This window comes from Alexandromys fortis, unplaced genomic scaffold (genome assembly GCF_014885135.2).
Source record: "Alexandromys fortis isolate MF-2015 unplaced genomic scaffold, M_Fortis_MF-2015_v1.1 scaffold_152, whole genome shotgun sequence".
NCBI lineage: Eukaryota > Metazoa > Chordata > Mammalia > Rodentia > Cricetidae > Alexandromys > Alexandromys fortis.
The window spans coordinates 2,366,168-2,391,873 of NW_026068045.1; the positions used below are offsets into that span (position 1 = coordinate 2,366,168).

Below are 25,706 nucleotides of genomic sequence, written 5' to 3' on the forward strand. Positions count from 1 at the left end.
GGGGGGGGGTGCGCAAGGTTATCTGGGAGGAATGACCCTCACCTGGGCGCGGCCAGCGCGCCAAGGTGTTCGTACTCCAGGAGGAGTCTGGGAGCTGTAGTTTCCAAGGAACAACACCGTGGCCTTCGTGATTCAACATTTTATTGACATCCCAGGAGCAGGAACACTTTCCCTTATTAGTGACAATAACTATGACCAATTGTTGATCGTCTATGATCTGCCAGGCACGTAGGCACGTCACACAGTCCCTGAAGTGACGCCAGGGGCTAGAGTTAATGTCCTCATGGAGACACTGGAGGGCCAGTGACATGCAGTTGGCATCGTCCTCCAGGCTCAAGGTTTCAGGACAAGATCCCAAAGCCCACAGAGCTGCTCCTGGCAGGCCGTGACTCTGATGGCCTCTGCCAGGGCTCACACAGTGGCATATGCCCAACTCTGTGGTCATGGAGTCTCATAGGACAGTAACACCCGAAGGTGCTCCTTTCCAGAAAAGAAATCCTAGCAGCACAGCTGGTTTAGAGGATGTGGCATTGACATCGCTTCCAAAAGTCCTAAGCCATGTTGCGGCAAAGAGGTGAGTTTAGACCAACAAGGAAGTTTCTAAGCTGTAGAAGTTTCTGGAGCTTGTTTGCTTTCTCATGTGAACTCTGGCACTGCTGATCAAAAGTCTTGTGAAACTGGTCCCCGAACAAAGTCCTCCTGGACGCGGCTTGGGATGTGTGGCGTGATGTGTGACGTAGAGTGCTCACGGCGCATGCTCACGGCGCATGGCAGAGCTGCCCTCACACACCTTTGGGCTTCGCTGGCTTAAGATTAGGAGCCACGAGGATGAAGCTGTGGCCCTCTTTCAAGAGGACATAAGGCATTGTAATATTTAACCAGCACTTTCTGGAACTTTTCTTGTTTTGTTATAGGAAGGGTCATATTCTGCAATTTAGACTCCCATGAACCTCGCTAGGTAGGTCAAGCTGGCCTCCATCCTCAGCCTGCTAAGCGTTAGAATTATAGGAATGAGCCATTATTTTTTCTTTTTCCTTTCCTTCTTTCCTTTCTTCCTCTTTTCCTCCTTTTTTTTCTGTGATGTTGCAGATGGAACAGACCCTTATAATGCTAGGCAAGCAATCTATACTAGCTCTATTCCTATCCCCCTAATTAAAATAAAATAAAATCTTTTTTTGTTTTGTTTTGTTTTTTTGTTTTTCGAGACAGGGTTTCTCTGTAGCTTTGGAGCCTGTCCCGGAACTAGCTCTTGTAGACCAGGCTGGCCTCAAATTCCCAGAGATCCGCCTGCCTCCCGAGTACTGGGATTAAAGGCGTGCGCCACCACCGCCCGGCAAAATAAAATCTTTTTAAATTGCCTATGCTGGCCTCCTCCTTGAGACGCTCTTCAGTTTTTGGTTGAAGGGATTACAGGTTTGGGCCTCCTCGGCAGACTAATCCCAGTCTTTATTCGGTGGCTATCTGTTGTCACTGTCACAAAGGATGTAGGCCCGAGGGCTCATGCATCCTGGACTGGGAGGTTTATCGTTACCAAATGGGAATTTGGTTCTTTCTGTTGTCTGGACCTCAGCTGTCCTGTTAATGTCACTTCCTGCTTTATGCCTGGAAGCATGCTCAGATGCTGTTAGCTCCAGGGTAGACAGAAGTCTCAGGGCTGGGCAGACTAGATACAGTCACGGAGATGCCAGAGTTTGGGGGCAGTTTTCTTTTGGGGTATGGATACTTTTCAAATCCCTCTTCTATTTCTCTGTGCTGAAGACCGAACCTAAGATCTCAGGCTTACTAGACAAAGGTTCACCCTCTGCCCGCATCTTCAGCTGGTTTTTGACTATTTTGTCTATTGTGTTTTGGGAGGTGATTCCTGTAGCCCAGGCTGGTCTCAAAGTTGCTATGTAGTGGAGGATATCCCTGAACATCTGATACTCTTGCCTTCACCTCTAAAAGTACTTGGATTACAGATGTGGACCCAGCTTGGTCTCCTCTCCTCTCCTCTCCTCTCCTCTCCTCTCCTCTCCTCTCCTCTCCTCTCCTCTCCTCTCCTCTCCTCTCCCCCCTCCCTCCTTGCTTCTTTCCTTTCTTCCTTTCTTTTTTTCTTTTCTTTCTTTTTGGTTTTTCAAGACAAGATTTCTCTGTGTAGCCCTGGCTGTCCTGGAACTCACTCTGTAGACCAGGCTGGCCTCAGACTCAGATCCTCCTGCCAACAGTGAGTATGCCAGCTTCCTCTGATGCCAGGGAAGGCTAAGGGTTCCAGAGGCGTGGGGCTAAGGGTTTGAGTCGGGATATAGCCCAGGCTCGAACTGGGAATGGGCCGGATTTGGGAGGAGGGGTGTGAGAGCAGTCAGGGTCTCAGTCTTTCCTGACCCTCCAGAGGCTAAGCAGCTACATCCCACACCAGCTTTCTGGATCTCTACTGACTGGTCACGTGCCAGCCTCAGCAGGTTTGCTCTCCAAACATTAGGCCAAAAAGTTCTCCTTAGGTTACAACATGTGGCTCATTTGGATGGATTACCACTGGGATTTCCTTTCTGAAGGCTTGAGAAGGCTCACAACAGCCAGTGCACAAAGCTACAGACAGGCTGTTGTACATCATCTGATTTTTTACCCTTTTCCTTTCTTTCTTCCTTCCCTCTTTCCTTCCTTTCTCTTTATTTTTTTTAAAGGAAAGGAAGGGTTTTTTTTTTAAAGATTTATTTATTTATTATGTATACAACATTCTGCCTCCATATATGCCTGCACGCCAGAGGAGGGCGCCAGATCTCAGTACAGATGGTTGTGAGCCACCATGTGGTTGCTGGAAATTGAACTCAGGACCTCTGGAAGAACAGTCAGTGCTCTTAACCTCTGAGCCATCTCTACAGACCCTACTTTTTTTCTCTTTGAGACAGGGTTTCTCTGTGTAACAGTTCTGGCTGTCCTGGAACTTGCTCTGTGTACCAGTCTGACCATGAACTCAGAGATCCACTTGCCTCTGCAGGGATTAAATGTGTACACCATCATGCCAGCTACATCTTTTTATTCTTTGTTTCTATCTTTCCCGTCTTTCCTTTTTCTGCAAAGACTTAGTGCCTACTGTATATCAGGCAAGAAGCTTGCATTCTGGGGAGGGTGCAGGCACAAAGCCGTCCGTGTACACCATCCCTCATCAGTTCAGTGCCTCGTGTTTACTTGTGGATTGACAGCAGGGGACGGGCAAACATTTGAAGTCCCCAGCCCCTAATGGGAAAAATATATCAAAACACACAGGGGCCAGTGTGGGAACTCAGTGGGTAAGGAAGACCCCAATGATCTGAGCTTGATCTCCAGGACGTACTTGGTGGAAGGAGAGAACCATTTTACACAAGCTGTGCTCTGACCTGTGCTGTTCACACGTCTCTACCCATGGAAAGTAAACGTAACAACAACAGTAACACACATACACTCACACACAGGGCCAAAAAGAAAGAGAAGTGCGGCTGGAAAGTTGCCTGAGGAGTTAAAAAACCAGAGTTTGGATCCTAGCTTCACATAGGGGAAGTTCACAAATGCTCATAACACATATGAGTAGTGACCCACCTCTCTCTTCTGGCCTCCGAGGTCACTGCAGTCACATACGCACCCTGCCTCCCCAACCCTATCCACAAACACATACTAAAAATGTCAATGAAATCCAGAAAGAAAGGAAGAAAGGAAGAAAGAAAGAAAGAAAGAAAGAAAGAAAGAAAGAAAGAAAGAGAAGCCAGGTATGGTGATGCTCTCCTGTACCTGCCCCTGAGAGGATCAGAGTTCCAGACCAGCCAGGACCACATAGTAAGACTGCTGTGGGAGCTCCTTCAGCCAATAGCCTTTAAGATAGCCCAACATGGCTGCAGCCAGTACCTCCACCTGAGGCTAGACTCTCAGAAAGTTAAGGAATGGGGTGGATCCAGACATCAAAGCCACCGCTTTAATCCTAGCCATATTGCTTAGCAGATTAAAGACTTGTGTGATCAGAAAAAGAGAGATATACAATAAAGATAGATTCAGACAAAAAAAAACCCCTCTAAACAGTTTACAGTGTATTTAAAATATATGTAGGCTTGGGAGAGAAAAGAAAAAGAATAAAGTCCTTAAAAAAAGAAAGAAAGGGGCTGGAGAGATGGCTCAGAGGTTAAGAGCACTGGCCACTCTTCCAGAGGACCTGTGTTCAATTCCCAGCAACCACATGGTGGCTCACAACCATCTGTACTGAGATCTGGTGCCTTCTTCTGGTGTGCATGTGTACATGCAGACAGAACACTGAATATATAATAAATAAATTTTAAAAAGAGAGTAGTTAATCCCCACACTTGGGAGGCAGAGGCAGGTAGATCTCTGTGAGTTCAAGGACAGCCTGGTCTACAGAGTTCCAGGACAGTCAAAGATACACAGAGAAACCCTGTCTAAAAAAAATAAATAAAAAAATAAAAGAAATAGAGCTTAAAATAAAGCCATGTAAAGATGGAAAATACACAGAGAATCTGGATATGTTATTGTGCTGTTTTTGAATTGTTTGATGGTTGAGGAAGGAGCAACAGCTGCTAAAAGACATTTGATTATAAATGCTGCTGGATTAATCTAACATATATATTTTGAAAATGCCTTGACTTCAAAATTTAAGTCAAAGGGTATGTTACTTTGGAGAAGAGGCTTTGTTTTTGTTTCCACAGGAAATGAGAGGCTGTGGATTCATTCTGGGTTAAGAAAAATCAGGTTTGATCAAGGAAGACCCCCAGAGAAATCTCCGATAGGAATGGATGGCCTAGATGATGCAGCATTTCAGAGTGCCCCTGTTGGAGTTTCCTCTGAGTCCTACATCCAGAACAGCCTAAAGGCTGCTGGCTGAGATGATCAAGCCTCACAGAATATTCCAGCTAGGACTTGACCATAATTCTAAATTTTCTTTAGGTCCCCATAAGAATATCAGTGGCTGAGCTGGAGAGATGGCCCAGTGGTTAAGAGCACTGACTGCTCTTCCAGAGGTCATGAGTTCAATTCCCAGCAACCACATGCTGGCTCACAACCATCTGTAATGAGATCTGGTGCCCTTTTCTGTGTTTTATACATGGACGCAGAATGTTGTATACATAATAAATAAATAAATCTTAAAAAAAATATTAGTGCCCCCAATCAGCAGGAAATAGCCTAGAAAACTATGCCTAACACTCCCAAAAAATGGATTATGGATGTTTGTCTTTGTTTAGAGTGTTGGTTACAAGTTGCTATGAATAATGGTCTGGAAAAAAGCTAAACAAAGGGGATTAGACTCAGAGTTCTTGTTGTGAAAAACAAAAGCGGGGGAGGGAAGTGCTGTGGGACAATGGTTTTGTACCCTGTAAAGATTTGTCAGTTGTATTGGTTTAATAAAATGCTGATTGGCCAGTAGCCAGGCAGGAAGTATAGGTGGGGCAATGAGAACAGGAGAATTCTGGGAAGAGGAAAGGCTCAGTCTGCAGTCGCTACCCAGACGCAGAGAAAGCAAGATGTGACTGCCTCACTGATGAAAGATACCAGGCCACGTGGCTAACACAGACTAGAATTATGGGCTAATGTATGATGTAAGAGTTAGTTAATAAGAAAGCCTGAGTTAATAGACCAACCAGTTTATAATTAATAATAATAGACTTCTGTGTGTTTCTTTGGGACCGAACAGCTGTGGGACTAGGTGGGACAGAAACCTTTGTCAACATAAGACCCTATCTCAACCAAACCAACCAAACCAAACAGAACACAAAGAGCAGAGGCGGGGGATAGCCAGTCAAGTGCTTACAGTGAAAGCATTAGCCAGGCACTGTGGAGCACACATACAATCCCAGCACCAAGGAAGCAGAAATAAGAGGATCCCTGGACTTCACTAACCAGTCGGCCTTGCCTAACACGTGTCTGTGTGTCTTTCTTCATTCCCTAGTCCCCTGTCAGAGTCTCAGGAGCCAAGTCATCCTACACAGCATGCATGTGATGTTGACCTGTAGCCTCTGTGAGCACACATACCTATATACACATATGAATACATACATGTATCACATACACACATACACATGAACATGAAAACAGGCCTGGAAGATGGCCCAGTGGATAAAGCATGAGACCCAAGTTCAGATCCCTAGAACCTTCCTAAATAATAGATAGGCCTGGCAGCCACCTGTAACTCCATGTTCTCAGGAAGCAGAGGAAAGGATCCCTGCAGTGAGCTGACTGGCAAGACTAACCATATTGACAAGCTCTGCTCAGTGGAGAATCAGCCTTGGGTCTCTACACTCACATGCATAATGCACAAACACATGTGTGAACATGCATACTTACATTTGTACATGCTACACATGCACACTAAGCAGAAAAGAAAAATAATTAGAATGAGAGGCTTCGTGTGGAGGGTCAGTGCTGTGCACCTCTGTGCGGCTGGAAGCTGCCCCTTCATGTGTGCCCACAAGATGGTAAACATGAAAAGCAGGGGACATGACAGGATTCCTAGAGCACTCGAGGGGCTTGACCCCTCAGCAGAATGTAAGCACTGACAGGATTTTTACTATTTGCTTATTTATCTTTTGTTGCAGTTTATTTGAGGGTGGCGCATGATTACAGCAAGAGCGTGGAGGTCAGAGGACGACTTCTGGGAGTCAGTCCTCTCCTTCCACCACATGGGGGCACGGAGATCAACCTCAGGTCGCCAAACTTCGACAGCAAGCACCTTTATCCGCTGAGCCACCCCACCAGCCTAATAGGAAATTTTTTTTTTAAGATTTATTTATTTATTATGTATACAACATTCTGCCTCCATGTATGCCCGCACACCAGAAGAGGGCGCCAGATCTCACTACAGATGGTTGTGAGCCACCATGTGGTTGCTGGGAATTGAACTCGGGACCTCTGGAAGAGCAGTCTGTGCTCTTAACCACTGAGCCATCTCTCCAGCCCCTAATAGGAAATTTTAAACACATAAAACATATAATCCAAGAAAATTACAAACTTAAATTCTTTGTTTTTTAACCACTGGGGCTGGGGATTGGACCAAGTTCTCTACATGCTGGGCAAATGCTGTACCACTCAGCCACACCCCCAGCCCCCACCCGAGTGTGTATGTGGGACCGCAGACTCAGGGGATGGAACCTAGCGCCCCGCATGACAGGGAGACTCGGGGGATCGAACCTAGGGCCCCGCATGACAGGCAAGTGCTCTACTAGTACAATACAACTCCACCTTGATTTTTGCGTTTTTTCCCCCTCATTTGTGTTGCAATAGAGTCCCAGCAAATCGCCCAGACTGTCCTTGAACTCATTCTTTTTTTAAAAAACAATGATTTATTTATTTTTATTTTATGTTCATTGGTTTTTTTTGCCTGCATTCATGTCTGTGTGAGATTGTCAGATCCCCTGGAGACCGAGCTACAGGCAGTTGTGAGCTGCCATGTGGGTGCTGGGAACTGAATCCAGGTCCTCTGGAAGAGCAGTCAGAGCTCTTAATCACTGAGCCATCTCTCCAGATCTCCTTGAACCCTATCCCAACAATCAGATATTCTCTTGCCACCAACTCCTGAACAATCGGGACAACTGTCTTGAGCCATGAGGTTTGGCTTCTAACAGGGAATACACTCACCTGGTTCAGACCAGTACCAGGCTCTGTGTGGCACCTGCCTTTAATCCCAGCACTCAGGAGGCAGAGGCAGGCGGATCTCTGTGAGTTTGAGGCCAGCCTGGTCTACAGAGTGAGTTCTAGGCCAGCCAGTGCTACACAGTGAGGTCATGTCTCAATAAAGAAGGGATGGTGGGTGGAGACATGGGTCAGCTCCCATGGGTGGCTCACAATCGTCAGTAACTCCAGTTCTTTGGGATCCAGTGCCCTCTTCTGGCCTTCCCAGGCTTTAGGCACACATGTAATCCGCTGACATATGTAGGCATAACACCCATAAACAGAAATAAAACCAAATTAAAAAGATAAATCCCAAGCAAACAAAACAGAACAAAAGACTCAAACTTTTTTAAAAAGTAAAGTAGCTGGGCATACGTCATCTCCTCCAGACAATTGTGTGTGTGTGTGTGTGTGTGTGTGCGCGCGAGAGAGAAAGTGAGAGAAAGTGAGAGAAAGAGAGAGTAAAAGAAATTATAACCAAATTTATCATCTTCACCATTTTCTCCTCGAACTAAAGCATGAAGCTTAGCAGAGTTGATTGTGCGCACACAGTTGACCTGGAGGGACAAGCCCTTGTTTTTCTTACATATTTTGTACGTTATTCTCCTGTGTACTGTTTTCAAAGTCTCCCCTCGAGGTCCTTCTGTGGAGAACTTCCGCTGTGCAGACAGCCCTCCAGAGAAGGACACTCTCCTGGTGAGTGGGTGTCGCAGTGAATCAGGAAGCACACTTGTGTTGCTGATGTGCGGGAGCACAGGCGAAGGGCAGCCTCTCCAGAGCCGGAGAGCTGGACTGCAGGGAGACGCCTGGATAACTGTGCTTGCTGTCTCCCAGTCCCTCTTCTGTGAGTTTGACTGCTGAGTTTCCCCCACTGGCAATGCAGGAAAATGCCTGTTCCCTAAAGCCACATCAACAGACTGTGTTGTAAACTTTTGGGTTTTTGCCAAGCTGATAAAAGAGAAATGCTGTCTCGATGTAGTTTTAATTTTCACTTATCTTCTGGATGGGGTTGAGCATCTTTTTAAAAATTTAAAAGCCATTTGCATTTCCTTTCTGTGAACTGTTCATAGTCTCTGGCCACCTCTCTTGGGTTGCTGGTCCTTCCGGTTAATTACGAGCTCCAAGCAAAAGAAAACGCTGGAAAAGAAATAGAATGAATCATAGAACAACACAGGGCTGCACTGTGAATAGCGGTTACAGCTTCACACCCAGCTAAGCACATAGGATAACCTGGAATAACACAGAATCATAGAACAACACAGGGCTGCACTGTGAATAGCGGTTACAGCTTCACAACCAGCTAAGCACATAGGATAACACGGAATAACACAGAATCATAGAACAACACAGGGCTGCACTGTGAATAGCGGTTACAGCTTCACACCCAGCTAAGCACATAGGATAACACGGAATAACACAGAATCATAGAAAAGCATAGGGCTGCACTGTGACTAGTAGTTACAGCTTCGCAACCAGCTAAACGCTAAATGTTGATTTAACCAAAATTTTCATTTAATTCTCTTGGGAGGGTATGTGTGTCCCTGCACCAGGTTGGGGTAAGACATAGGAAACCAAACCCTCACTTTCTGTGGGGAAGGCATAAATCTAGCACAAACAGCATCACTCTGGCTGTGGCTCTGGACATGTGAAGGTGTGTGGAAGACAGACGGTCCCCTGGGGGCCCTGTGGCTCCCTCTGAAGTGGGGTTGGGGGCTGTGGAGGGGGTTACAGGAGCTGTGTTTGTTCTGCTTTGTTTCCTTTAGCAGTTCTGAGGACTGAAGAGCAGGCCCTGCACAGCAGAGGGCAGTGCCCTCCCACTGAGCTATGCCCTCAACACACAGGAGCTAAGGGTTTCCATCAAAGTTGTTTAGCCCATTTAACTTTGTAAAACTATCACTGTGGTCTAATAAAATTAACTATAGACAATTAAAGGGGATGATATGTACATTGCACTATAAGGCCTCCCTGTGTTAAAGAGGGGATATCATAAAATCTAATATACAGGAGTGGGTTTGGGGTTTGGTTTTTGTGGCACTGGGAATGGAATCCAGAGCCTAACATGTGCGGGGCAACTATTTTATCACCGAGCCATGGCCTAGGCTCTACAAGGGGGCTTTGTGCTGGTGACCATAGCATGGAATTAAAAGAAGCCTCACAAAGTCTCCTTTCTTTTTCTGTTTTTCTTCTTCTTCTTCTTTTTCTAGACAGGGTCTTGCCATGTAGCCCTGACTATCCTGAAACTTGCTTTGTAGACCAGGCTGGCCCCAAACTCACAGAGATCCGCCAGCCTCTGCCTCCCGAGTGCTAAGATTAAAGGCGTGCGCCACCACATCTGCCTTCCTTCCTTCTTTCTTTTTTTTTTTAAATATTTGTTTTTATTATTTAAATTATGTGTAGGTGTGTGTCTGCATTTGAGTGTAAGCTCATGAGTGCCGGAACCCGCAGAAGCCAGAAGCATTGAATACCCTGGAGCTAGAGTTATGGTGGTTACAGGAGTGGTGGGATGTGGGTGTTGGAAACTGAACCCAGGTCCTCTGGAAGAGCAGCAAGTGCTCCTTTTTGTTTGTTTGTTTTATTTTCCTTTGTTTTTCAAGACAGTGTTTCTTTGTGTAACAGCTCTGGCTGTCCTGGGACTCTCTTTGTAGACCAGGTTGGCTGTGAACTCACAGAGATCTGCCTGCCTCTGCCTACACACCTGGCATATAGCCTGTGCTCTTAATGCCTAAGCCATCTCTAACCCTTAGGATATATATGTGTGTGTGTATGTGTGTGTGTCTCTGTGTGTGTATGTCTGTGTGTGTCTCTCTCTCTGTGTCTGTGTGTGTCTCTGTGTGTGTGTCTGTGTGTATATGTTGGGGCAGTCTGTGAACTATATCCCTAGCCTTTAGTTTTTTGGACAAAGTCTCATCATGTAGCCTAGGATTTCCTCCAATACACTATGTAGCTGAGGCTGGCCTTGAACTTAAAATCCTCTCCCTTTAGCCTGTGTGCTGGGACTATGTGCATAGGCTGCCATGCTGGGCTCCTGCAAGGCTGTTTTGAAAAGCAAATAACGCTGGAGAGATGGCTCAGCAGTTAAGAACACTGTCTGCTCTTCCAGCAGACCTGGGTTCAGTTCCCAGCACCCACATGGCAACTCACACCTGTCTGTAACTCCAGTTCCAGGGATCAGACACCCTCATACAGACAAATACAGGCAAAACATCATTGGTCATAAAACAAAGTTAAATTAAAAAAGAAAAGAAAAGAAAAGCATGTATAGTCACAGTCCTGTTGGGAGGACAGACTTCCAAAACCAAAGGATGACTCTGAGTGCGTTGTTTTGATTTTGGTTGATTTTTTAAGCAGGGTCTCACTCTGTAGCCTCCTGAATGCTAGGATTAAAGGTGTGCTCCACTATACCCAGACTAGAGTTTTCTTTAAAGAAAGTATTTATTGATTCTCTGTGTATGTGTGTGCGTCTGAGTGTCTATATGTACACCATGTGCATGTAGGAGCTTGTGAAAGTCAGAAGCAGGTATCAGGTCCCCTAGCTGTTGTTACAGAGGTTGGGAGGTACCACGTGGGTGCTGGGCATCGAGCAGGTCTGCGAGAGTCCTAAGTGTTCTTAATCTCTAAGCCGTTTATGCAGTCCCATATTCGCTGTGGTTTTGTTTAGGTTTTGACACTGAGGGTTATGCCTCAGGCCTCATGCTCTTTCACTTTCCCCAATCCATACCCCAGTCCGCAGACCTTTGGATTCTGGCCTGATGGAGTACAGGAACCATTGTCTTCTTTGCTGCCTTAAATAACTAAAAACATAGCCTGGCAGTGATGGCACACACCTTTAATTCCAGGAGGAAGAGGCAGGCAGATCTCTGTGAGTTCAAGGCCAACCTGGTCTACAGAGTGAATTCCAGGACAGCCAGGGCTACACAGAGAAACCCTGTCCCCAAGCCCCCAAAACATTAAAGAGCAAGTAACAGACCCCGTGAAGCTCTGATAATCAGGAGAGGGCAAAAGTGAGTGACCGGAGCCCCAAGACTGCCCAGGTTCTCAGGTGGAGCTACCAGGCTCGGGGTAGGAAGCACAGCCTGCTGGTCTCTCAGAGTGAAGGCTGGAAGGAGGGGAACCCAGTGAGACCAAGGCAGTTCTAGACTGTAGCACGAAGTCCCAGAGTGGAGAGCGGCACAGGGAGGGGCCTTTGGAGATCCACAGAGTGGCCCTCATCTCTTCAGCTGTGCGATTAGCGAAGCCTGGGAGAGAGCCGCTCTGGGGTGAAAGACCCAGGAGAGAAGAGCAGCAGAGTGTGTCAGAGCTCACCCAGGGTCACCAACCCCTCATCTTCCCTCCCACAAGCCAGAGCGGGAAGACAGTCTTGCAGAGGCCGCTCTTGGCTGGTTCCAGACGCACTGCTCTTAGCCCTACACTGATCCTTCATAGCCGGCTCAGTAAAAATGGAGAGACAGCCTGAGCATGGAGCTTAGCACGGAGCTTTCCTCATGATGCTGACGGATCCCCGCTGATTTCTGCAGCGGCAGCAACTCCTCTGCTACAGCCGCGGAAGCACTGCTCCTAAGCGGTGGTCTCAACCCTAGGAAGAGTGCTGTCCTTGTATCTTCCGTTCCCGTCTTCGTCTTTCAAACATATCATCATCGTCATCATTATTTTAGATGGTGGAGACTTACTATGTCGCCGAGGTGGGTCCTGATTCCTGGGATTAAGCAATTCTCCTGCCTCAGCTTCCAGAGTTCCCGGAACTACAGGTATGCTTGGCAGTTCCTATATTCTGAGTTCTGCTGCCTTCTTGCTAGCCAGTCCCTCCCTGCTCTAATCCCTTATTAAGGTTAATACATCTTCATATTAAACCGCCCTGTGTGAAGTACCCTGTGCCTTCTTTCTCCCGACTGGATAGCTGCTGCAGCAACAGCTACTGCAGAATTGCCTCTTTAGCCCTAGAACAAAGGTTACTCTGGTCTTGCCAGATGTCACCTAGAAGCTTTGAAGGGCCAGGCCAAGGTGGATGTGGTGGCCCACATCTGAGAAACAAGTGAAATCTGGGTGATCAGGAGTTCAAGGTCGGCTTCGCAGTGAGCTCAAGGCCAGCATGAGACCCTGCACCCACACAAAAGTCAAACTGTTTTGTCTGAACTCAATCAAGTTTCTGAGGAAGGCTAAAAAACAGTGGAAGAAATCTTTATAAAATTCTAGCGTCAAACAACATTAAATGCCTAACATCTAATATCAAATTAGTAATTACCAAATGTTTGAGAGAATCAGATCCCCTGAAACTGGAGTTACGACAGCTGTGAGCTGCCATGTGGGTGCTGGGAACTGAACCAGGTCCTCTAGAGAGCAGCTACTGCTCTGAACTGCTGAGCCATTTCTCCAGCTCCAAATTTATTTCTTTTAAAGTCAAGCTAGTGGGACTCATGGGAAGACTCCAGGGGAAGAAAGGGAAGGGGAAATAATGTGATTGTATCATAATCTCCCTCTGTACACACACACACACACACACACACACACACTAACACACACACACAGAAAGCTGGCACACCTATGATCCTGGCACTTGAGAGACAGAGGCAGAATGATCAGGAATTTAAGACTCACCTTGAAGTACATGATACTGTCTCAGAGAGACAAAAGTGAAGAGGGCTGAGCCCAGTACACTGGATAAGGCCTTGGACTTAAGCCCTGCCCTGGACAAAAGAGCCTACATGAGGCTGGAGAGACGGCTCAGTGGTTAGGAGCACTTGTTCCTCTGACGGAGGACCTGGGTTTGATTCCCAGCACCCACATGGTGGCTCATCACCATCTGTAACTCCAGTTCCAGGGGATTCGACAGCCTTCTCTGGCCTCTGTAGGCGTCGAGCGTGCACATGGTACACAGTCATACACACATGCAGGAAAACTCAATGTGCAGGAAAATTCTTAAAAGTCTGCAGAAGAGCTAACACAATGTTTTCAGGTGAAACTAGTTGTAAAGTTGAAATGAATTTTTGAATTACGTTCATAGCGCTCACCTTATTCCATTGGCGTTGCCTTTAGCGGCACAGTCTATTTTTTTTTTTAAATATTTTTTATGGTTTATTTAACTTTATTTTATGTACATTGGTATGAAGGTGTCAGATGCCCTGGAACTGGATCTTCAGACAGTTGTGAGCTGCCATGTGGGTGCTGGGAATTGAACCAAGGTCCTCTGGAAGAACAGTCAGTGCTCTTAACCACTGAGCCATCTCTCCAGCCCCCCACAGTCATTATTTTTGATTAAAGTCATAACATAAATTTTTCATTAATTTTTATTGAGCCCTACGTTTTTCTCTGCTCCCCTCCCTGCCTCTCTCCTCCCCACTTCCACCCTCCCCCAAAGTCCCCTTAGATTAGATTTATGTAAGTCTCTCTTAATGTCCTCATTGTTATCTAAGTTCTCTGATATTGTGGTTTGTAGGCTGGATTTCTTTGCTTTATGTTTAAAAACCACCTATGAGTGAGTACATGTGATAATTGTCTTTCTGTGTCTGGGTTACCTCACTCAAAATAATGTTTTCTTTTTTTAAAAAAAATTTATTTATTTATTAAGTATACAGTGTTCTCCCTGCATGTCTACCTGCAGGCCAGAAGAGGGCACCAGACCTCATTACAGATGGTTGTGAGCCACCATGTGGTTGCTGGGAATTGAACTCAAGACCTTTGGAAGAGCAGGCAGTGCTCTTAACCTCTGAGCCATCTCTCCAGCCTCCCAAAATAATGGTTTTTTTAAAAAATATTTATTTATTTATTTATTATGTATACAATGTTGTGTCTGTGTGTATGCCTGCTGGCCAGAAGAGGGCACCAGACCTCATTACAGATGGTTGTGAGCCACCATGTGGTTGCTGGGAATTGAACTCAGGACCTTTGGAAGAGCAGGCACTGCTCTTAACCTCTGAGCCATCTCTCCAGCCCCCCCAAAATAATGTTTTTTAGCTTCATCCATTTGCCTGCAAAATTCAAGATGTAATTTTTTTTCTGCTGTGTAGTACTCCACTGTGTAAATGTACCACATTTTCCTTATCTATTCTTCAGTCGAGGGACATTTAGGTTGTTTCCAGGTTCTGGCTATTTACAAACAAAGCTGCTATGAACATAGTTGAGCACATATCCTTGTGGCACAATTGAGCATCCTTTGGATATATACCCAAAAGTGGGATTACTGAGTCTTGAGGAAGGTTGGTTCCTAATTTTCTGAGAAATTGCCACACTGACATCCAAAGGGGTTGGACCAGCTTGCATTCCCACCAGTAATGCAGAAGTGTTCCCTTTCCCCCACAACCTCTCCAGCATAAGTTCTCATCAGTGTTTTTGATCTTGGCCATTCTTACAGGTGTAAGATGGAATCTCAGAGTTGTTTTAATTTGCATTTCTCTGATGACTAAGGATGTTGAACATTTCCTTAAGTGTCTTTCACCCATTTTAGATTCCTCTGTTGAGAGTTCTCTGTTTAGGCCTGTACTCCATTTTTTTAAAATTGGATTATGTGATGTTTTGGTGACCAATTTCTTGGGTTCTTTGTATATTTTGGAAATCAGACCTCTGTCTGATGTGGGGTTAGTGAAGATCTTTTCCCATCCTGTAGGCTGTCGTTTTGTCTAGTTGACTGTGTCCTTTGCTTTACAGAAGCTTTTCAGTTTCAGGAGGTCCCATTTATTAATTGTTTTTCTCAGTGTCTGTGCTGCTGGGGTTCTATTTAGGAAGTGATGTCCAGTGCCAGTGTGTTCAAGTGTACTTCCCACTTTCTCTTCTATAAGGTTCAGTGTGGCTGGCTTTTATGTTGAGGTCTTCAATCCATTTGGACTTGAGTTTTGTGCATGGTGATAGATATGGTTCTATTTTCATTTTTCTACATGTTGATATCCGTATATGCCAGCGCCATTTGTTAAATATGCTTTCTTTTTTCCATTTGATATTTTTTTGCTTCTTTGTCAAATATCAGGTGTTTGAAGATGTGTGGATTGATATCCGGGTCTTCTATTTGGTTCCATTGGTCCTCCTGTCTGTTCTTATGCCAAAACCAGGTTGTTTTCAGTACCGTAGCTCTGTAGTAGAGTTTGAAGTCAGGGATTGTGATGCCTCCAGAAGTTCTTTTATTGTACAGAATTGTTTTGGCTATCCTGGGTTTTTTGCTTTTCCATATGAAGTTGAGTACCGTTCTTTCGAGGTCTTTGAAGAATTTTGCTGGGCATTTCATTGAATCTGTAGATTGCTTTGGGTAAGATTGCCCATAACATAGATTTTGATTGCAGCTTGTACCTTAGTGGTGCCGTTTAAGGAACGTTGCTAAGCCCTTTACATGGATCTCTAATTTCTTCATAGCACACATTTAATGAAGATCTGGTGATTTCAAAAGAAACAAAACAAAACAAAAAGAACATTTTAAAGCTAATCAACAGGCTAGGCATGGTGGTGCATGCCTTTAGTCCCAGCATTTGATAAGCAGAGGCAGGCCCAGCTCTGTGAGTTGGAGACCATTTTGGTCTATGTAGTGAGTTCTCAAAGCCAACCAGAGCTACATAGAGAGACCCTGTTTCAAAAAGAGCAAACAAGCCGGCGGTTGTGGCGCACGCCTTTAATCCCAGCACTCGGGAGACAGAGGTGGGTGGATCTCTGAGTTAGAAGCCAGGCAGGTCTGCAGAGCAAGTTCTGGGTAAAAATATGTCCAGTGGTTAAGAGTGGCTACTCTCACAAAGGACCTGGGCTTGGTTCCCAGTACCCACTTGTTAGCTCACGGCTGTCTATAACTCCAGTTTCAGGGGATCCCATACCCTCACATGGATTCTGAGGGCACCAGGCACATACATGGTACACAGACACACATGTGGGCAATACACCCATACATATAACAATAACAACAAAATAAATCTAGTGATTGTTATGGCTGCATGGCCAGGGTAAGGAGTAGCGGTTATTTGATTTTTTTAAAGATGTATTTATGTTTGGGGGACTGGAGAAATGGCTCAAAGGTTAAGAGCATTGCCTGCTCTTCCAAAGGTCCTGAGTTCAATTCCCAGCAACCACATGTTGACTCACAACCATCTATAATGGAGTCTGCTGCCCTCTTCTGGCCTGTAGGCATACACACAGACAGAATATTGTATACATACATACATACATACATACATACATACATACATAAATAAATAAATAAGATTTATTTATTTTTATGTGCATTGGTGTTTTGCCTATATGTATGTTTGTGTGGGGGTGCCAGAACCCCTGGAAACTGGAGTTACAGGCAATTGTGAGCTGCCATGTGGATGTAGGGAATTGAACCCAGGTCCTCTGGAAGAGCAGCCAATGCTCTTAACCGCTGATCCATCTCTCCAGTTCTGGCTGTTTGATTTGTTGTGTGGATATTTGTGTGCTTAGAAGTCAGAGGACAGACTGAGAGTTGATATTCTCCATCCACCAATGGGTTCCAGGGGTCAAACTCCAGGGTCAGGCTTGACAGCAAGTGCCTTTACCCTCTGGGCTCTGTTGGCCCTGATTTGAATTTTGTTTTGTTTTATTTCAAGACAGTTTTACTTAGCCCAGGCTGAGGCTGAACTTCAGCCTTTACGACTTAATTGTTGTATGTGCCACCATGCCCAGCCTCCAGGACATTGTGTGTTGAGGGGATAGGTCTCTCTGTGTGTGTATGTGTGTATTTGTGTGTGTGGTGTGTGTGGGGGGCTTCCCACTGGCCACCATGCACTGCTTGTGATTTCTGTTTTCTTTCACAAGTACAGTAATGTCCAAAGGCTGTTGTGGGTCAACCTAAGGAAAGTGGCCACTGAAATTCTGTCCTCACTCCCCCTGCCTGCGTAGACTTGCTTGCTGTCCTAAGATTGTTCCTAAGTGCTTACAAAGGTTAGGCTGGCATAACTTGAGCACCCTGGCCGAGGGTCACACTAGTGCAGAGCTACAGGGCTCAGCAGCACTGATGGTTTTCAGTTCCCCTTCCTTTTCCTGTCTTCGTGGCTGCTGAGCACCAGCAAGGAGCAAAGTCTTAGGAACAAGCCCGTCATGGGAAGAGGAAGCAGGAGCTGCTCCTCTGCAGAAACCTTTCCTATGCAAGGACAGTGGAGTCCATTTCTACAGCTTAAGAGACTATGGAGCTGGATCTGTGTCAGGATCATTCAAATATGATGATGCAGGAAGGAGTTTCCACACATTTAAAAGCTGAAATAATCTTTCTGGGGCAGCCTTGCATTGTAAAAAATGTTTTAAAAAATCCTTCAAGGGGGCTGGAGAGTTGGCTCAGTGGTTAAGAGCATTGCCTGCTCTTCCAAAGGTCCTGAGTTCAATTCCCGGCAACCACATGGTGGCTCACAACCATCTGTAATGAGATCTGGTGCCCTCTTCTGGCCTGCACGCATACACACAGACAGAATATTGTATACATAATAAATAAATATTTTTTAAAAAAGAATCCTTCAAGCAGAAGAAAAATGACGGATGATAGAAAGGTGCAGAGACTCAACAAATAGTAAGACAATATCTCACTTTATAACCCTGCTGACCTGGGACTAAGTTTGTAGACCAGATTGGCTTTGAACTCACAGAGATCTACCCCCTCTGCCTTCCAAGTGCTGAGATTAAACATGTCCTGGGATTAAAGGTGTGCATATCATACCAACTGTGAGTTTTGTTTGTTTGTTTCCTGAGACAGGGTTTCTCTGTGTTGTCCTGGCTGTCCTAGAACTAGCTCTCTGTAGACCAGGCTGGTCTCGAACTCACAGAGTTCTGCCTGCCTCTGCCATCTTAGTGCTAGGGTTAAAGGAGTGCACCACCACAGCTTGGTCATTTTATTTATTTATTTATATATTTTTAGAGAACTATAAAAAGAAAAGAAAAGAAAGGTGAGTTGGAGAGATGGCTCAGTGGTTAAGAGCACTGACTGCTCTTCCAGAGGACGTTGGTTCAATTCCCAGCACCCACATAGCAACTCACAACTGTCTGTAACTCTAGGATCCAACACTCTAATACAAATATACATCCAAAAAAGAGAACATCTTCATCATAATGAACTTTAAAATTGTTGGTGAGGGCTGAAGAGACGGCTCAGGGGTGAAGAGCACTGACTGCTGTTCCAAAAACCCAAGTTCAATTCCCAGCACCCACACAGTAGCTGACAACGATCTGTAACTCCAGTTCCAGGGGATCTGACACCTTCACACAAATGCACATAAAATAAAGTTAAAGAAAACTAACAAAAAAGAAAAAGGAGAAGGAGGCGAAGAGAAGGAAAAGGAGGAAGAAGAGGAAGCAGAGGAAGAAGAAGGAGGAGGAGGAGGAAGATCGGCTGACCCAGGTTGTAATTCTAGATCCGGGGCTTCCAGTGCCTTTTTCTGTTTTTCGTCTGTACCATGTACTTGGGTAGTGCACAGATATACAAGCAGTCAAAACACTCACATGCACACATAGTACACACGCGTTATATCTATTGTGGGACTCACAGACTTTATACAAATGCAGTCCATCGTGACATGAGGACATGGGCACAGGCTGGAATATCTGTCAACCCTGCTTATCCTTGTTCCTGCCTCACTATTGGCTGTTCATCTCTTTATTAGACCCTCGGGTGTTTTAGACAGGCACAGAATCACAGCTTCACAGTTAAACAAATGCAGCATAAACAAAAGCAACATGCCTTGTGACCCTCCAACATCAGCAGGGCTTTTGTTGTGCATATATATATGAAACAAGGATAAAAAGAAGCAACCAGAGAACAAGGGGAGGAGAACATCAGGGGCCAGCCACCCAGTCACCCAGTCACCCAGCCACCTAGTTACCCAGTCACCTAGTTACCCAGTCACTCAGCCACCCAGTCACCCAGCCACCCAGCCACCCAGCCACCCAGTCACCCAGCCACCTAGTTACCCAGCCACCCAGCCACCCAGTCAGCTACAGAGTAAGAGTGAAAATAAGATATACAGAGTGAAAAAAAAAAGAAAGCTCAGAGGCAAAAGGTAGTCAGGATAATTTGTTAAGAAAAGCTGGCAAGAAACAAGTCAAACTAAGGCCGGGCATTCTAACTAAGAATAAGCCTCTGTGTGATTTATTTGGGAACTGGATGGTGGGCCCCCCAAAAAGTCAAAAGAGTAAAACTCACACAACATTTTGGTCCAGTAGGCTGAGTCCCCACTGCCTCCCCGACCCCCACCTGGCCAGTTTCAACCATCCTTCTCAAAGCCACCTCAAAGGTTTGTTTCTTTCTTTTAAGAGGGGATCTCATGAGCCCCAGGTTGGTCTCCCTGTGTAGCTGCTGCTGACCTGGCACTCTTGCTCCCCCTGCTGCCAGCTCCTAGGTGCTGAGCTCACAGGCTCACACCACAAGGCTCAGCTGTGCACTCTCAAAGTTCAGCTCCTGCCCATGTGCAACTGGCGCTCAGGAGTAAGGGATGTTCTCAAGACCTACTGTGTAGCCTTTCTAGGGACCACTTTCTGGTGGGGGAGGGTTTCACTTTCTTTTCTCACTCCAAGGAGTGGGTGGCGGGATCATCTCCCTTGGTCAGGGATCTGTGTGGGCTGTTTCCTCTTGGGCCATCCTGGGGCCAAGGTAGGCAGACATGGGCATGGCCCCACGTGGGTGAGACAACCACTGTTAGTGTCCAGAGGCCCTTCCCTGAGGTTCAAGGTCTGGGTGTGTGTTTATCTGTCTGTGTGTCTATCTGGATGGGCCTGTCTGTGGTGTGGGCAGAAAGGTCTCTCTGACCTCAGGCTAAAATCTTCCAAAAAGGTCCTTCATTGTCTTCTCCTTAAGCAAGGTGGTGTAGGGGTGGAGTGTTCAAGTTCCTGGGGGCAGGTGGGCGTCTCTAGGGGGTTGTAAAATTTGTCTGTGTCCATCCTTACAGTTGTTTTTGTTTCGTGTGCTCTACAGATCCCAGGAATGTGACCATGGCCCCAGTATCCTTCTTCCCTGGCTGTACTTTCCCAGACTGCTGACTTTGACCCATCTGTTCGGCCACTGCCCTTCTTGGCACCAAACACTGTTTATTTTGTTGGACTATCAGCAGATCTGTGTTGGACAACTGTCATTTTTTTTTTTATGTCACCATATGTGACCCTGGATTCCTGGATATGAATGTGCCTTGGGTTGCCTGTAAACCCCTTTCTTTGTGTGTGAGCTGGAGTTGGGTAGGTGGACGTGAGTGTGTGCTTCTGTGTGTTTGAAGGATTGGAAGTGTGTGCCATGCATTCACGGTCTATGGGACTGAGTCTGTCTGTGGGGATCGAAGCTAGTCCCTCCGGCATAGTGTGAGGTCCCTTGCACCCCAGCTGGGTAAACAAGCACGTGTTTTCCTTCCTAAGGCCCATCCTCCCCACTGAACGGTGAGTTTGACTGTGTGGGGATTGCACAGTTGTGAGAGTCTGTGAGTGAATGTGACCCAAATGTGCAAAATTGTGTGTTCCCTGGACACACCCAGCCTCTCAGGGCCAGATGAGCCTGCTTCTCCCAGGTTCCTAAGCTGGCATGCCTACTCTTTTATAGCCAGGCTTGACAACAGCCCTGTGATGACCTGGGGCCAGATGCCGTGATGAAGGTCACCAGACTGGCATCGGCCCTGGAGGGGGAGCCTATCTGCCCCCACTGGCCAAGTGAGGGGAGACTAGAGGAAGCTAGACTTTAGAATCAAGTTGCAGATGCACAGCACCAGGCTCAGCCTGGCCTTCCCCTGCAGCTCAGGGCCTGAAGGGTCTCTGGCTGACCCAACTCCAGCACATCCGGGCTCTCCCTTGGGACACATGACACTTTCCTAGACTTTCTCTCAGGGCTGTGGTTCCCTGTATTTCCCACCTGTGTTCCCCATGCCAACCCATATTCCTCACCAAGTCCTCTCACCCCAGTCCTTGTCTCTTGGTCCCAGCCAGCGTCCATCTTAGCCACCACGTATTTTACCACCTCCTTCAAGTGAGGTTTCCCCTGTTTCCAGCTGCACAACTAGAAAGTGTTAGAGAGAGAATGAGAATACAGGTGCTGAGTAGACATGGGACAGACAGGTGTATCCTCAGGTCTATCCCCAAGTCCAGAGCACCTAGACCTGGTACAGGCTGTTGTGGGATGTTTGTACACCACCGAGGATGTCTGCTGTGATTGGTGTAATAAAAAGGTGAATGGCCAATAGCTAGAAGGGAGAGTGTAGGCGGGACTTCTGGGCAGAGAGAGAACTCTGGGAAGAAGAGAGGCAGGTCACCAGCTAGACATGGAGGAAGCGGGATGGGCAGCATGGAGGTGAGGTAATGAGCCTCATCAAAGAACAGAGACTTAGGGGGCTGGAGAGATGGCTTGGAGGTTAAGAGCACTGGCTGCTCTTCTAAAGGTCCTGAGTTCAATTCCCAGCAACCACATGGTGGTTCACAACCATCTGTACTGAGGTCTGGTGCCCTCTCCTGGCCTGCAGGCATACACACAGACAAATATTGTATATAAAATAAATAAATAAATAAATAGCCTAGTTGATAGAGCGGAACTCAGGTAGGCGGGGAAGACAGAACAGAATTCTGGGAAGAAGAGCAGAGTCAGGCAGACGCCATGGTTCTCCTGCCCGAGACAGACGCTGGTTAGACTCATGCCAGTAAGACATAGTCAAGTGGTGATACACATTAATAGAAATGGATTAAACTAATATGTGAGAGTCAGCCAATAAGGGGCTGGAGATAATGGGCCAAGCAGTAATTTAATTAATACAATTTCTGTGTGGTTATTTCAGATATAGGCTTAGCCGGGCAGCCGGAACAAGGGGCCCCGCTTCCCACAACAGAGTGGCGCCCAATGTGGGGCTCGAACCCATGACCCTGAGATTAAGAGCCTAATGCTCTACCGACTTTTGCTATGTGTAATTTTACTATGTTAAAGTTAAAGCCTTCCTTTTTGTTTAAACAGAAAAAGGGGAAATGGTGTAGGAGGTCCTTCTGTATTTGTGTTGCTTTCATTGGTTGAATAAAGAAACTGCCTTGGCCTTTTGATAGAGCAGAACTTAGGTAGGCGGGGAAGACAACTGAATGCTGGGAGAAAGAAGGCAGGCAGAGAGAGCTGCCATGGAGCCTCCTGGTCAGACATGCTGAATCTTTCCCAGTAAGCCACGACCTCGTGGTGAGTACACCTTAATAGAAATGGGTTAGATCAAGATGTGAGAGTTAGCCAATAGGAGGCTAGAGCTAATGGCCAGGCAGTGCTTAATTAATACAATTTTTGTGTGATTATTTCAGGTGTAAGGTAGCCAGGCAGCAGAACACAGCCCGCCACTCCTCCTACTACAATGATAGATAGATGATAGATAGGTAGATAGATAGATAGATAGATAGATAGATAGATAGATGATAGATAGATAGATGATAGATAGATGATAGATAGGTGATAGGTAGATAGATAGATGATAGGTAGATAGGTGATAGGTAGATAGATGATAGATAGATAGATGATAGATAGATGATAGGTAGATAGATGATAGGTAGATAATAGGTAGATAGGTAGATAGATAGATGATAGATGACAGATAGTAGATAGATAGATAGATAGATAGATAGATAGAAAATAGGTAGATAGATAGATAGATAGATAGATGATAGATGACAGATAGATAGATGATAGATGATCGATAGATAGATAGATGGATAGATAGATAGATAGATAGATAGATAGATGGATAGATAGATAGATAGATAGATAGATAGATAGATAGAGCTCAATGGCTATAGAGATGGCCCATTGACTAAGAGCACTTTCTAATCTTGCAGAGGACCTGGATTTGGTTCTGAGCATCCACACAGTGGTTCACAACTGTCTGAAAGTCCAGTTCCACGTAATCTGTCATCCTCTTTGAACTTCTACAGGTACCAGACGTGCACATACACACACTTACACACACACACATTCAGGCAGAACACTCATAAAATTACAAATAAATAAATTAAATAAATAAATAAATTTACAAACTTGGGTAAGAGCCTGGTAGTGGCACAGTCCAGTACTCAGGAGGCAGAGGAGGCAAGTGGATCTCTGTGAGTTTGAGGCCAGTCTTATCTACATAGCAAGCTCTAGGACAGCTAGGACTACATTGAGAGACCTCGTCTCAAAACAAACAACAACAAAACAAGCAGAAGGAGGAGGAAGAAGAGGAGAAGATGAAGAAGGAGGAAGAAGAGGAGGAGGAGGAGAAGTTGAAGAAAGCCCTTAAAAACACAACTTTCTGAAGCTCTACACATACCGTGGTTAACCCCTCAAAGTTCAGTCTAAATGTTGCGCCACCTGGTGGATATTAAGCAGAACTTCAGGCTCTGAGTGGGCACCCAGCCACAAATAGCTCAGCTCCCAAGCCTGTGTTGCAAATAGCCCTGGTTCTCTCCCTGCCCGGAGCACAGCTGACTCACCCCAGTCTCTCACACAGGAGAGGACATAGCTACTCTGAAACCAGCCTCGCAGTCTATGACCAGCTGCGTGTTTGTTGTGGCTGTTCCCTGTTGCCCACTCAAGACGTCAATGGATGGGTGTAAAACGCTGTATCGGAGAGACTGGCTGGGGACCCTTGGTGTCCTTTTTGAGATGAAGCCAAAGAAGACGGAAAACTCCTCTATGGGTGCTGCCCATTTGAGGCATGCCTCCCCATCTGCAGACTTGAATGCCTTGCCTTAGAGCTCTGTACATGGGGGGGGGGGGCGCAAAATCAGCCATAGCTCAGGCCCTGGGACGACACCGGGAAGGCCCTGGTTGGTGTTCATCTAAGTGCTGAGCCCTTCCTCAGTCCTGTGACTGGTCCTGCAGAAACAAAAGTTCTCTGTGCTGGTTACGTTTAACTTGCCTCTACCTAGGCTCACCTGGGCAGAGCGTTTGCATTAGGTATTAACTCCATCAAGATAGCCTGGGGGATTGTGTGGGGGTTGTCTTGATTGTTAACTGATAGGGAAGACTCAGCTCTTTGTGGGGGCGATTCCAAGGCAGGGGCTCCTGAACAGGAGGAAAAAGCTAACCAAGAGCAGTACACAGGCTTGACATGGTGGCGCACGCCATTAATCTCAGCCCTCAGGAGACAGAGGCAGATGGGACTCTGTGAGTTCGAGGCCAGCTACATAATGAGACTTTGTCTCAAAACCTTCAAAATAAATAAAGCAAGAGTAATGGGATTTTATTTCTCTTCTTTCCTTCCTTACTTTTTTCCCCCTCCTTCTTTGAAACAGTCTTAGTAAGTAGTCCTGGTTGTTCTGAAACTCAGGCTGTAGACCAGGCTGGCCTTGAACTCTCAGAACTCCACACGTCTCTGCCTCCCGAGTGCTGGGTTTAAATGTGTTCCTGGCCTCAGACTCGGTTCCTCTCTGCTCTTGACTGTGGTGTGGTGCAACGAGGGCCTTCAAGCTCCTGTCGCTGTGACTGTCTGCATGAAGAGCAGACAAACGCCTCCCTCCCCCAGCTAAAGAAATAAGTCTGGAAGGGGCCTGCCTGAGAGGGAGGGGTTTCCTGCCAGTGTCAGGGAAAGCAAAGGGATCTTGGAGGGGGCGGCCCCTTTGTCACTGCTCGTGGACCATGTGCGTTTTGCCCTCTGAGGATTATGTATGAGAGAAGAGAAGACGAGGGCTCAGCGCACAGTCCAGTCTGAGTCTGGCACATCCCGAGTGCTGTCTGTCTGTGAACTTCAGTTAACCCACCTGTAAAATGGGTTTCACTCTCTGTTGCTTTTCTGATGCTGAGCATCAAGCCCAGAACCTCCCGCATCCGAAGCAAGCATTCTACCACTGGCTGCACCTTAGCTCTGAGACCTACTCTGACTGTCAGCCCTACCTCCTGCCACTAGCCAAGGGACACAGCTCTTAGACACCGTGTGTTAGTGCAGCAGTAAGACCCGAGAGGCCACACAGTGCTGGGAAAACACCACCCCCAAATCCGTGGCCCCTTCACGGTCTGTTTCTAAATTTTTAAAACTTTGTTTTCCTTTCATTTATTTCGTGCAGGGTGTTGCTGGTGGTCAGAGGACAGTGTCTGGCACCCAGTCCTCTTCTTCTATGCGTGGGATTTGGGGATAAAACTTGGTCATGGGGCTTGGAGGCAACTCCTTTACCCCTGCTGCTCTGTGTGGTGTTTGAGTGAGAACAGG

At 46.3% G+C, this 25,706-nt stretch overlaps 1 long non-coding RNA gene across 1 annotated transcript; it reads left to right on the forward strand.

Moving 5' to 3' along the window:
* The first annotated feature begins 276 nt into the window (after positions 1 to 276).
* Positions 277 to 24,907, forward strand: LOC126486542 (uncharacterized). Its single transcript, XR_007588146.1, has 4 exons — positions 277 to 574; positions 12,273 to 12,365; positions 18,772 to 18,931; positions 20,501 to 24,907. It is a non-coding gene; the product is annotated as an uncharacterized lncRNA (long non-coding RNA).
* The last annotated feature ends 799 nt before the right edge of the window (positions 24,908 to 25,706 follow it).